The 13,166-nt window shown below is 40.1% G+C and overlaps 1 long non-coding RNA gene across 1 annotated transcript; it reads left to right on the top strand.

Moving 5' to 3' along the window:
* The first annotated feature begins 654 nt into the window (after positions 1 to 654).
* On the top strand, positions 655 to 4,199 carry LOC113747699 (uncharacterized). The gene is made up of 3 exons (XR_003463804.1): positions 655 to 962; positions 2,284 to 2,572; positions 3,769 to 4,199. It is a non-coding gene; the product is annotated as an uncharacterized LOC113747699 (long non-coding RNA).
* Positions 4,200 to 13,166: the final 8,967 nt, after the last annotated feature.

The following is a 13,166-nucleotide window of genomic DNA, read 5'->3' on the forward strand; positions in this document are numbered from 1 at the left end:
TTTGTTTCCCAGATATATTAGTGTGTGTGTGAATGGGTGTATAAGAGACATTAACTTAAAGAACTTTGTAGAAAGGCGCTTTATGAAGTTCACTCCATTTCCTTGTATTAGTTTACGGGCAGATCTGCCTTATCCAATATGGCGGCGACGTCGACGTACGATTCAGCGCTCAATGCGGCGTCTATGTATATATGTCTATGGTACCCCCCCTCTGGTTTGCCTGTGCCCTTCCTCCCTTCATATTCCTCACCAGTAAATTAAAAAAGGTCTTTCATTAAGCACAGATGCTGCCTGCTGCAATAAATCCCCAAATAACAGCTAATATTATGTAATAGTTTAGCCCAGCTCGGGGTCTGTCTGCCAGCATTCACAAAACTCTTATCATCAGCTAAAAGTCAGATTCACTGTTGTCTGGTGGCTTCTTGCTCACTAACCTCCTCTGCCATTATGTCCAGAGTGCCCGGTTACATTGGCCGCTTGCCCAGCTCCGGTTCTGACACGACATTAGCTACGCTCCCTCATCATCAGCAAAACTCTTCTTCTTCTCGGTGGTCCAAAACACCAGTGGTACAAACACTAGCACTCCCTTGGTGCTGAGCTCACAGTCCAAGTCCAAACTCTGTACAGTAGCAGTACTCAGTAACACCTCTGACACACTGAAAAAATGGAAGAAGGAGGGTTGTTCAATTTACAAGTATACATTTTGTATAGGCTACATAATTGATTTATATTTCTCTCCAAAACATGATTAAATCTTTTAAAAGTATTATAATACTGAGGAATTTTCAACCTACATGTCTCTGTCATTTTAAGAAGAAAGAAAAAAGTTAAGTTATGTTTTATCCGCCTCGAGGGGCGGTCTATTGGCGGTCTATTAGAAAACGGCTGTTAAAGACCTGCAGGCTCCGACACTTTCTCCCTCGCTACCTCGCTGGATTTTGGCTACTCTGGACACGATAAAGGTAATAAAAAACGTGGAGACATGTCTAATAAACAGTCTCTCAGTACGAGACAAATTCATATAGTGGCACCTAGGGATGTAAACGGTTAATCGAGCACACTGAGCATACCTGAATGTAACGGCACACAAACATGAGGCGGTTAAAACGGAGTGGAGTATGGAGCATTTCAAACTAAGTAATGATGACAAAGACGCTGAGTGTAAACTCTGCGGTGCTACGTTTAAGTTCAGCAGCTCTACGAGTTCACTAAGATACCACCTTCAAAACCTGCAGGCGTGTTGACGCGCTAGCAATTAGCATTAGCCACTAAGAATGAAATACATGCTGATTGCTAACATGCTAATGCTAATTGCTAGCGCGTTAGCATGCTCAGCACACTCGTCACTCTCAACATTTCTGCGGGAAATTGTTTAACAGAGGCCCTCTCATTTTACTGTCACCTTCCTCAGGGAGGATTGAAGCTGTGTTCAGTCCTACATGTTACTGTAAGTTTCCAGGGCTAGTAATCTTACTGTTACCTTTCTCAGAACAAGGGAGATTATAAGTGCTGCTGCTAATGTTTCAGTTTTTCATCTAAGTACTTTACCAGATAATTATATGTAGGCTTAATACTGTGTAGGCTAAGCCCGTATTGTATAACTTAAAAAAAAAAAATTATGTTCCTTAATGTTTCACATGCAACAGGTGAGCCAGTGCACATTTTTTTTTTTTATGTATTTCAATTTTCTGTGCAGAATTTATTTTGGTTAAATGCCATATCTGTACCGTATCCCAACTGGTACAATAAAACATTAGTTGAGGAATATAACATGCATTTTTTATTCAGTATATAACCAATATTTTGCTTTATGTTAAAGACACCGTGAGAAATGTATGTTCTCAGGAAAAAAGCTGCTTATCAGTTAACCGTTAATCGATCGATAAGGTCAATCAACTAACGATTAATGAATTATTCGATAATTTGCATTCCTAATATTCACTTAATGCCCTGTTTGAGACAAAGTCCATTGTTTACAACTTGTCCCACCATATGTTAATCACCTGATACTGTTGGCAGGATTTTGAATTGATGTACTTGCACACAAAAAAGCAAGTTTCAGCTGGAAAATATTTATGGAGCACAAATTCATGACATAAGATAACTAGAACAAAGAACAAAGCAATAAAACAAGGAGCTTTTTAAATATTCTGCTCCTGTACAAATATTTTAATTTAAACTTACTGAAGCTTGATTGGTGTTCTTTTTATCTTTTTTTAATGAATGCTTTTCCAAATTACCGTCATATCACATGTTGATGTCTGTAATCATTCTCTTTTTCAGATTAATGCTGAATTCAAACGGAAAATGCCCCTGCAGTCCAGATTTCTGTCTCAATTAGATGTTCACTCCGAGAAACTGATCAGACTTTTTAAAAACAGAGGAGGACAGATAGGCAGACGCCTAGGGGGCATCATTGCACCCATGGATGAAGTAAGTATACTCTCTGGGGTGGAAACAACTTGTGCTTCTGCCTTAGGAGGAGGATGTGGATCTGGGAAGAGAATGCATAATGAAGGGACTCTGCGTTTACCTGGACGAGGACCCGGAGAACCTGGTGAGAGAGTATGTGGTAAGTATTACTTAGGTTTAGTATGTTGACATGTTGTCTTTCATATGTGTTTTTTGAAGCACTTTGAAGACTTTTTTTCAGAACACAAAACAACACATCAACCCACCCCAACCCACTCCCCACTCCATTAGGGCCACAAGCTGACTTTCACCTAGAAACTCCATTTAAACTTGAATCTGTAGACACAATCCATGTTTCAATAGGTCATAGTTTTTGATCCATCCCTGATCAATGACCATGATCATTTTTGGAGAAATTTTGAGATTATAATGGGTGTGTTGCATGGAATGTTCGTGTCAGAGTGGATGACATTGGTCAGAATGGGAGAGAGACAAAAAAAAGAAAAATGCAGGTTTTTTTCTCTTTCCACACTCCTTTAGGACACAATTTACACTTTACACAGGATTTATTTTCCAAATCTGTAGACAAACTTGTTCTGTCTCTCACAATGTGCTCAAAAAATCAGAGAGACTTACGGAATTTGAATTGTCGGCCTTTAAGTGCGGTCACCTCTGTCTCTGCTCCCCATTGACTCCAATACAAAGATTTTCTGAGAGAAGCAGAACAGACCCCTGTTTTAAACTTGCAAGTGTCTCCAAAATATTAACTGTAGAAACCCCACATCACACCAAACTGTTCAGGAAGTCCTCACAGCGATGATGGTCTGGGTTTTTTTTCTGATAGGAGCTACCATTACGTCAGACTAAGCCTTAATATGACAACATTGACAACCACCTCAAGTTGCTGCGGTTACCTCAGGCCACAGCCACAGTTAACCTATTGACAGTCTGTCAAACACATCCACACACACTCCTCTACCACATGCACATATGCACACACGCACTCCCTTACCACACACAGGACTGAGCTCCTCCATATCAGTGCTCAGTGAAAGATGATCATGTGTCTGTCTGACCAGCTCTGTCTTGACCTTAAGGTCGTGGGTTTGATTCCCATCTTGACAGAGATGGTATGCCCGGCAGTAGCCCACCTCTGTGGTCCTATCAAAATTCCCCAGAAGAAATTTTCTAGTTGTAATTTACAGTGAGATAAGTTGTAAGATAATATGGTAATGATCTTAATATCAAAGTTTTGAGGCAATGTGAGGGACTTTGTGTTACTTTTGTGTATGAAAAGTACCATATAAATAAAGTTTGATTTGATATCCACTGTTTTTTTTTCTGTGCTTTGTACAGGCAGCAGATTCCCTCCAGGAATCCATTGAGGAAACCACCATGGGTATATAAGTCTTGAAACTCAGAGATGCCAGTGAAAAACCAGAGGACATCGGCATTGTCCTCGAGTCCCAGATTGTGATGCAGGATCTAGACAATGTTCCTTTAGCTGCTGCCATGTTGTTTGGCCTGATTTATGCGCTGAACTTAAACTACCCTGCTGAGCTTAAGTACACCTTTTTGAAGTACTGCAGAAGGTGGTCATGGAGCTTGAAGGAAGTGCACTTTCAAAAAAAGCCCAAGTCCTGAAGAACAGACTTTACCAGTGAACTGGCTATCCAGGCTCTCCAGCTTGATGGAGCTTGAAGACATACTGTATGCATTATTTCAACTCTTCCAGTTGTTGGACTTTTCTTTTGGGCAGGTGGGAGGCTTTTTTTATTTCTTTTCTCCCTTTCTTTATTTATTTAATGACAATGGAGTTCCCCCCCCACTTTTAGAGTTTGGGGTGATTTTTGTTTACCATGAACACTGATAATTGGAAACAAGACCCTATAATTGTTTCAGTGTTTGAACATTCTGAAAAATGTACATGTCCTGTAGTCATGGTCAGGCTGTGTACCAGAGTTAAGACGTGTGTATTCAAGTTCGTGTGTATTCATACAGCGTTTCAGTGTGCTGTATGAACATGAATGAGTTTTAATGTGTGTAGTGACTGTATAGACTGTATTACCTGTTCATCCATCCTATCCTCACCTGTCTTTGTTGAGGAAAAGGATATCCATATTGTTTGATTGATTTCTTGGGAGACATATTTCACCTACCTCCTCCAGTTGACCTTTTCTTTTGGACAAATGGGAGCCCCCCAATGTTGTTTTTAATTTAACTTGAACTATAACAGAATCCCTGCTGCTTTTCTTTATAGTTTGGGGTGGTTTTTGTTTACTGGGAACACTGGTAGTCACTACAGTTGTTGTTTAAGCAATGCATACCCCCATTTTTAGGGTTTGGGGGTAATTTTTTCTATCAATAAATATAAATGGTAATTTTCGATTAAATTGTGTTTATTTTTCCACTGAGTTGTTAAAATGCACTGTCTAGGACTAATAACTGCAGGTATGTTGTACTTGTGCGTTTTAATTTTTACTAAATGTAGGTAAAAGATTCAACAAGACTTCTTAAATTACAAATCAGCTTATACAAGTAATATAAATATTTAAAGTATACCAAAGTTAATAGTGTCAGAGTAATATAAATATTTAAAGTATACCAAAGTTAATAGTGTCAGATTTGCATGTTGAAGTTACGTTAGCTTCACGCAAAAAGATTATGTTGATCCGGCTGATTATGATTATATATAATACACATTAAAGAAAAGCATTCATTTAACATAAAAAAATAAGTCAGTTTAGCACAAGATAATCTAATATATAGAACATAAAATAAATATTTTTAATGAATATCAAAAAGTTATGTTGGTTTAACACATATTAATTTAACTGACAGAACATGAATATATCGATTTCAGTAAACATAATTTTAATATGTGCAACAGACTTTTTTTTCAGTAAATGTTCTTAATAGATGGTTACTTGTTTACATATGTTGTTTTTGTTTGTTTATATACTGGAATATTGTAACAAAGTAATTTCCCCCTGGGATTATTAAAGTATTTCTGATTCTGTTAATATTAAGTAAATTAAATGGCTAAAATTTTACGTGCAGTGTTGTTACACTGCACAAACGGACAAGTCTCTGTCTCTCACATTTTGACTCAGCCTTAACTAGTCTTGGTCTTGACTACAGCACTGTGACATTTATCTTTCACATGCAAATCTTCACAGTGTTGTGTTAGACTTCCTTTTAGTTTTGAATATGATTCCTGCAGAGAGCATTCACTCTGCTGCACCTATATCAGTGTTTGGATTGTTCAACAAACAGCACAGAGATTTGTGGGTGTGGTTGTGGATGGCGAGTCCTTATAGAGACACTGATCTGTAGAATGTCATGCCATGTATTGATGTATGCACTGTTGGTAAGTTGTTTTGCAGGAATTGCAGTGTCACACTTCAAGTAAGTGCTGACAGGATGGAATTATGTTTAGAGAATACAGAGTTAAGTATAAAGCCATGGGCTGGTCCAGTGTTGGTAAAGACATGGTGACAGTACAGTCAGGGTCTGCTGCCTTTAACCTGTTGCTTATAAATATGTATGAGACAGGTGGTATAAAAACAAAGCACCAATATTTTATGAAATTATGACTAAATGAGGGTAACACAGTGATTACCAACTATTTTCTGTGTGGAGTAAGGATCTTCTCACCATGTCTCTTTACTCTGGCTTCCTCCTTCAGTCCAAACACATGCAGGACTAAATTGTGAGGTGTGAATATGAGCATGAATGACTGTTTGTCTCTGTGTGTCAGCCCTGTAATGAACTGGCAATCCCTGGCCCCAGGCCAGCTGGAATTGGCTAAATAAAGATAAGCTGCTACGGAAAATGGATAAATGCCTAAATAGTTGAGAAAATAAAATTCATATCACATCATATGTGTGGTAGACAAAATAAAGAGTAAGATAAATGCATATTTGGGATCTGTAAATGAATGAAGCAGTGTAAAAGACTGGAAATGTATATGTGTATGGAAATATGGGGAGAAAGAAGCTATTTGATAATACTCCTCTGGTTCTCATCAAGATGCTTCAAAATGCCTCATATCTCCAGAACTACAGATACTTATGAAACCAAACAGCAAAACTGCTGCTTGTTGTTGCCAAAGTGCTACAGATTAATATTTGTGACTATATATCAGTTTCACACATCTAGAGCGTGACCACTGCTGCTCTCCCTCTCTCCATCACCAGGAGCTGCTCTGAGATTTGTATCTGAGATGCTGTCACTATCAAGGCAGTTTATCAGAGATTCCACAGGGACCTTCTCTTTGAGATGATAACTTGATAGCTTGGACTTGACTGCTTGACCTGCATATGCTAAGAAAACATAACAAATGGTTGAGGGTGAGTTGGGATTAAAGCAATGCTGCTTCTGGATAAATGAAGCCCTGAAGCTTTCTCAACACTTTTGTTCTCAGCTGAGGTTAAACTGCAAACCGACTTTGTTGTCGCTGTGTGGTTTCATCCCACATCAGAGGAGTGGCCATGTTTTGTTTTTTTATTCCAGAGATGATGACAGTAAAAAACTAAGATGAATGGTGTATAACACACTGACATCCATAACAGATAACACAGTAATATATCATCCTGTGAAGGTCACATGACTACTGGTCAAAGCGTAGGTGACACTGGGGTGTTTGTCTGTTGGTTGGTTTCTCAGATGGATGGAGTAACACTGTAATCTCCTTTTACAAGGAAATAATCACAACTACTATAAATAATACTAATATAAAAGAAAAAGTTTGTATAAATCTTCATACTTTATGTGATTGACTTGCTGAGTGCCTGCAAGTTTTACATTGTCCATCAGATGGCAGACTTTCTCTTCAGTCAATAATGCTTTTTTCATCTGCAGCAAATCACACAAATTCTAAATGTGTCAAATAAACATTTAAAAGGCAAAATCAAATTATGAGAAGTCAAACAGCAGAATAAGTTACTGATCTGATGACACTGTGACCCTGTAATATCTATTTTTTACACATTACCACAGGCGCTTTGCTCATTAAAACCTCTCAGGGATGGAGATTGCAGATGAGATCATTATCGTTCTGATCTCATCTTAGTCATAGCAACAACTACAAGCAGTAAAGAGTCAGGTATGGGAATTTAGGAGGATCTGTGGGTATTAACCACAGGACTGTCACAGTGCTGCTGCTGCTGCCGAGCAGCTCCAGTGGACCAACAGGGGATTAAAGAATTCCAATTTGCAACCTTTTGGTCAGAAGACTGCTTCTTGAACCTTCAGCCAGCCATCACTGCTCCACTTTCCTAACGCTGCAGTTCATGTAAGACTCATTAAATACAGACAAACGTTTTATGGATGTTTTTTTTTCTGGTGTATACAATGTTCTGCTCTCCTATCTTGACCAGAACTGTATGTTCTCTGAATGTTAAAATGTCTTTCTTTCATTCCCCTCTTTTTCCAGACTGTCCAGACCATAAAATAAGGAAAAAAAGATAATGATGGAATTTTTCTCAGTACAAAATATTTTTATTTGGGTTTTTAGGGCAGATTTTTACAACCATGTGGAGCTATTTATTAAAATTTCATATTGATGAAACAGATACCAAGATCAGTTAGGGGGAAAAAAGGTCTGGTACAGTGAGTAATGGTCTCCCTGATGGATAAGATGCATTGGAACTTTGTTCTGCTGTAGAAGCAATGAAATATCGAGATGGGTGAAGGCCTGCTGTGGCTATTTTCTCCCCTCGAAATAAAATCGATATCTGTTCACACTGTGCTGAGAGGAAGGACTGAGCACACACACACACATACTTACACACAGAAACACAAACATGCCACCTGCTCAGGGGACACAAAGTCTCTCTGTCTTCCTTCCTCTGTCTTTTTTATCCCCCCCTTTCCTCATTTCCGTTCAGTCCCTAAGCAGATGCAGATTGCTTATGACAGATAGCACTGAACTGCTGCCATTTCATTAGCGTGATGTATTGCCAGTGACAGGCTTGAACCAGATGGGCTGGGGGTTACAGCATCACCTCTAAAATACTGCACCATCCAGGAGAATCCTTCCAGCAGATGATGGACGGGTCTCATCCCTCAGCTGCACCCTGATCCGGTGTTGTGTCACCTCTGCCGTGGCGGGATCAAGGCTGAGATTGTCTGTCAGCCTGAGCACCTAAAATGTTCTCAGTGTGAGTTCAAAAACAGGCTTCTGACTTGGCTAAAGAGATGAAAAGGTAATGTAATCTGCAGAGGTTTATCCACGTCAAACTGGGATTTTCCCATAACCTTCTGCAACAAAAGAAGCTCATTAACTGATCCTGATTCAGTCTAAATTTAAGAATAGCAGCTAGTGAGTGTCTCAAGTATTTCTCTTAAATTTGAGATATTTGCTCACTTAAGTTTTCAGCAACTTTGATCTATTCAACTTTAACTACTGTGTTCCCACGAGCAGTGTATTGCACGTTGACTGGTTGACATTTCTAGACAAAGTCAGGAACCCCATGGAAAAGATCTCTTCAGTTATTTTGTTACAATTTTTTATTTTTTTTAAACTGCTGCAGAGATGTGTCACGTCAGGTCGAGGGCCAATTAGCGGCATTTATTGGCTCTAAAAGATGTTGTGGTAGCCAGCGGTCTTACATCCAAGTTTTCAAAGCAACAGGAAACAATTAACAGGGGTTAAGGAGGCCAAAGCATCTGTGCCAAACACTGCAGGGGATTTAGTGAATAAAACTGCCAAAATAATTCAATGTGTGGAGGAGAAGAACAAACTGCCTCAAATGTATGGAGTAGCGATCAGGCAAATGGATCTATGTCTCTCATTGTCTAAAGGTCAAGTTTATCTTTGTCTTGTAATAATGCTTTACGTAATGATTCTTGTGTTGATCAAAGGACCTTTTGTTGAAGACTACGATGTGGAAATTTGATGCCAATCTTGTCCATTAAAAGGCCCATCACTGTAATGAGCTAGGGGCATGAAAAGAAAATGAGCTCTGAGAGAGGGAGGGGGGGGTGTTATGTCAGGACTGAGAGCTCTTATTGTTGGTTTGTTATGATGGTTGGAATAATTATGCTGCTTAAACCAGTGTGCGCGCACACACACACACACACACACACACACACACACACACACAAAGACTGTTTAACCAATCTATAACCAGCAGGCAACACACACACAGAATATCACAGCATGTGGCAGTAACCATAATGATGACAAAACCTTTGATGAAAGTTTAATTGTTTACTTTTTGTGGTCTGGTGCTGTTGGTTTTTTTCTGATTCATTAACTATTGAGTGAATCAGAGGAGAAGACAACGAGAGAGAGAGAGAGAGAGAGAGAGAGAGAGGAGGATGAATGGGGGAGAAAGTAAGACTGACCGACTGACAGAAGTGTAGAAAGACTCAGACTCATAAACTGACTCAGTAATTATGCTGACAGACAAAGTGTCGCGCTGTAACTTTTGTCCTTGTACCCTCAGTACTTTCTAACAGCTAACACAGGCATCAGCTATCTCCCTGCGTCTACATGCCTTAGCTGTGGTACGTATGAATTATGTATGTGTGAGGAAGGGGCATTTTTTTTTATTTGCAATTTAAGGGGCCCAAAAATCTTTTGGTGCACTAAATTATTCATATATTCAAATGAATCTGACTTTGAGGACACCCCCCCCCTTCTTCTCTTCTTTCATGAGTACAACCTTCAGACGGTTTGGGGCAAAACTGTCAAGACTATTAGCGGTTAAGGTTTGAGCAGGACGGCGATTTCAAAAGGTTTTTTTAGCAAAGGCTCCTTGCTCAAACGTGTGTTCTCGTACATGAGTGTTGTTTCCTGAATCCCCTTTGTGCCAATATCATCTTTCCATCTCCTCTCATTGTTATTCTGGACAAGTACTCGCCTGTCAGGCTGCTGTCCTGTGCATGTGTGTGTGTGCATGTGTGTGTGCATGTGTGCATGTGTGTGTGTCACCTCAGTATGCTTTGTCTGCTCCATGCTCCCTCAGATCTGTGCAGCTCATATTGATTAGCATGACACTGCCATGAAACCGAAAAAGCAGTGAGTGCAGTGCATATTTATCGGCTGATGTCTGATGATCAAAATCTTTGAAAACCAAACATCACGTCTTGGAGATGTCGACAAAATATTAACCATTTCTCCAAGATCACGGTTGCAAAGATGTGTGAGATCTGTGGAGCCTCTCTATCTCAGTAGGAGCTTTGCAAATCGGTTCAGATTACCAGAGAGATGTAAAGCATGTCTGGTAGTGCGGCGAAAATACACTGAACCTCTAACAAATTTGCAACTAATATCTTGACACTTTCCCGTCTCTTATCTAAGAGTTTAAAGTTGTTCCCACAAGTTGAGCAGAATGAGCTTGTCAAATCCCCAAACACACACACACACACACACACACACACACACACACACACACACACACACACACACACACACACACACACACACACACAAAGCCCAAAATAGTCTCCAAATACAGTTGCTGTATGTCTTCTTCTCATTATCATGCAGTGCAGAGACGGGTGTCCTCACAAGGGCAACGCTGGGATGGCATGGACTCAGAACAGGATGGGATATCAGGGAATGACATGGAATTGGCGGCCACGCCTTCCGGGATTAGTGACAAAAGCCAGCTGAGGCCAAAGCTCTTATCTCCGTGCTACAGTCCTCTCTCGCTCTCTCTCTCTCACACACATACACACACACACACTCTCGCAAGCAACACAAGAATACTCGAGTTTGCACAGAAACAAGCACATGCAGTCACAAAGACATAATTAGCTTTGCCAAACATATTTCCTCTTTTGGAAAATAAGGAGTTGTGTGAGCGTGACGATTCCCTGTGATGGGTTTAGATATGGTCTTGCAGAGTGCGATTAGCAGAGTGGAGGTCAGGGGAAATAATTATTGGACTAATTAAATGATGTTCCTTTCTTCTGTCCTTGGTTTCTCCCTCAACACCGCCAACGGCAGTGAAACAGCCTGTAGCGTCTCATTAAAACGATTTATTAACAATCATTGGTTCAGATTAAGAAAATATTCACAAACAGATATAGGCTCATCAGAAGACTCTCTCTTCACACAGCTGTCACAGTTTGGTCGGAAGTCCACATGTGATGTCAGCTAAAGCTGGATCTGGACGTGAAATAAAGTCATCTTCTCTCTCTCTCTCTGCTCTCCTCTGCTGCTATTCCCCTCCGGTGCCTGTGTCAGTGGGCAGATGGCGGCAGATAGAAGCATCTGTGGAAGAGGACGCCTTTTTCCCCTTCACAGAGCAGGGACAGGTGTCATCTGCCTCACAATTAACATCTTTATGAATACTATTAAGGTGCTAACTAGCTTGAAGATGAGATTCAGGGTCATGCACAAAATGTGTTTTTAATATATTTGTTCCATTTCCAAAGATGAGCTAAAGCAATCATTTCTACAGTCAAAGTCAAAACTTTAAAGGGCCGGTTCAGCCAAATGACAATGACACCATGCTATCAGCATAGCTCTAGAGATGTTGGCTTGTTTGGCCACTGCAGTACACACTGAAATATCTCAACTAAGATGGGACTGATTGCATATAAAGTCTGCACAGACTTTCGTGGCATTAGGGCATGAATTCAGTGACTTTGGTGATTGTCTGACTGTCCTCTAGTGTCACCAGCAAGTTGGCACTTGTTGCTTAGACTTAAACATCTTGAGAATTATCGGATGGATCACCACAAAATAACTTTAATTGGCATAATGTGACAAAATTAGACAGAACTATATGGGATGAGACAATAACAGAGAATATTTGAAACTAACTCACGCTCTTTGTCTAAATCCTGCCACCAAGTGAACGGAGTGAAACCACGCAGCCACACCTCGTGTGCCACTTACTGGAAATGTATAGTGATCCAGCGGACATGTGCAATCTAAACAAATAAACAGCTCAGGTTATATACACGCTTTGTCCCCTACAACCTGCTTGATGGATTTCTTATACAGGCATTCATGATTACTAGATGATGTATCACAATGTCATTGGTGATGATTTCATCTTGCGCCATCATCTTCATCATCATTTTCATTTCGTCCAATACGGTTAGCATCGTTGCTTCAAAGCAAGAAGGCCCTGCGTTCTCTTCCTCCCACAGTCCAAAGAGATGACTTAATTTGTTGGTTAATTTGTGACTTGAAATTGTCCATAAGTGTAAATGGTTGTTTGTCTCTATCAAATCAAATTTTATTTGTATAGCCCAAAGTCACAAAGTACATTTGCCTCAGAGGGCTTTACAATCTGTACAGGGAGTGACACCCTCTGTCCTTAGACCCTCGGTTCGAGTGAGGAAAAACTTGCCCACAAAAAACCTTTAACAGGGAAAAAATGTGGAAGAAACCTCAGGAAGAGCCACAGAGGAGGGATCCCTCTCCCAGGACGGACAGACGTGCAATAGATGTCACGTGTACAGGACAAATCAACACAAACATATTGTAGAATACAATGTGTCCTGTGATGAACTGGTGACAAAGTCAGCTGGGATAGGCCCCATGGTGACCCTAATGAGGATAAGTGGTTAAGAAAGATGAATAAATGAACTTTGGTAAATGAACAAATACTTGCAAAACAAACCATGTTCCCATGAGTCTCAGCTGTACTAACATGATGACACCTGTATCATTACTGTGGCCTCGTTAGCATTCAGCTAGTGCCACTGTACATAAGTACAGCCTCACAGAGCCGAACTATCAAACTATCTGCATGGCTCGATAAATACAGAGGTCATTATATGAA

Source organism: Larimichthys crocea, chromosome II (assembly GCF_000972845.2).
Source record: "Larimichthys crocea isolate SSNF chromosome II, L_crocea_2.0, whole genome shotgun sequence".
Taxonomy (NCBI): Eukaryota; Metazoa; Chordata; class Actinopteri; family Sciaenidae; genus Larimichthys; species Larimichthys crocea.